The 1,023-nt window shown below is 41.6% G+C and overlaps 1 protein-coding gene across 1 annotated transcript in view; it reads left to right on the top strand.

The window, feature by feature from the left end:
• The window catches only part of SPATA1 (spermatogenesis associated 1), a 62,125-nt gene extending 61,128 nt beyond the window's left edge, over positions 1–997 (top strand). The window contains exon 14 of the mRNA XM_045292119.1: positions 419–997. The gene's annotated coding sequence lies outside the window, so the exon portion shown is untranslated. The remainder of the gene's footprint in view (positions 1–418) is intronic.
• The last annotated feature ends 26 nt before the right edge of the window (positions 998–1,023 follow it).

Below are 1,023 nucleotides of genomic sequence, written 5' to 3'. Positions count from 1 at the left end.
ACCCACAGGTTGAGAACCGCTGCTGTAGGATCACTCTGAGTCAGAATCAACTCAATGGCAGTGGGTGGGAGTTGCATCTTTAAGGGGGCAGATTGTCAGGTTCCCCACCCCAGGGTATCACTGGGTAGATTCAACCTGTCAACCTATAGGTTAAAAGTCGATCATTTAACTGTTACACCACCACACCTGCCTGCCCACAGGCTGCTACAGGAACTGCAATGATGTATTAGACACTCATACACTTGAACACCCTCCAAATGATATGATCTTTAGGTAATGTTGCAAGAAAGGTTTTTAAATAGAAGAGGTATACAAATAACTTAGAGGTATTAAAAGTGGCCTTAATGTTTGAGATATTAAATGAATGTTACTAATGTTGATCATTTGTGGGTTCTTACCAGTTAATGTCTGCTTCTAGGGAGCATCGGCTGCTGCAACATTGACCCGACTGTGTAACATAAGGCACCCGGAAGACCAAGTCAGAAGCTGCTATAGTTCCAGTATAATTATAGCACGTCATGAGATTGTTCTTGGGAGACCAAATTACACTAAAGAGTACCTTGGAAACAGACATATGATTTTGATAGCATGATCAAATCTGCCTATCAGGCTGTATACTTAATCGATTATGTTATTTTGCCTCAGACATCACAATGAGAAAGCACTGCTTTGCTCACAGCATCTGGACTTTGAGGTGTGGCATGTCAAGAACCAGAGCAATTCTGAGTGCTATTTCTTCCACACTAGACTGACTGAGATAGAACTTTGGATGTACGATGACCAGGACCAAGGGACTCTATAAAAATGGTGTTTCAATCTCAAGAGGCCATGCTGTAACTTAACTGATTGAAGTTATCAAATTTGATGGCAATAGCCTATGGTGGGCCACCTGAGCAACTGGAAAGTCAAGTGATGCTAAAAATTTAAAAACAAATAAGTTTTATAGACAATTGTACCAGCTAAACAGGTCATCTGTTGGTGCAAGCTGTCTGGCCTGCATTGGAAGTTTTAGACCCTGGAGTC

The sequence above is a fragment of the Echinops telfairi genome, unplaced genomic scaffold, assembly GCF_000313985.2.
Source record: "Echinops telfairi isolate 266 unplaced genomic scaffold, ASM31398v2 ScPeMD7_443;HRSCAF=831, whole genome shotgun sequence".
Lineage (NCBI taxonomy): Eukaryota > Metazoa > Chordata > Mammalia > Afrosoricida > Tenrecidae > Echinops > Echinops telfairi.
The sequence above is the reverse complement of the archived record's forward strand: the minus strand, read 5'-3'. Positions and strand labels throughout refer to the sequence as shown.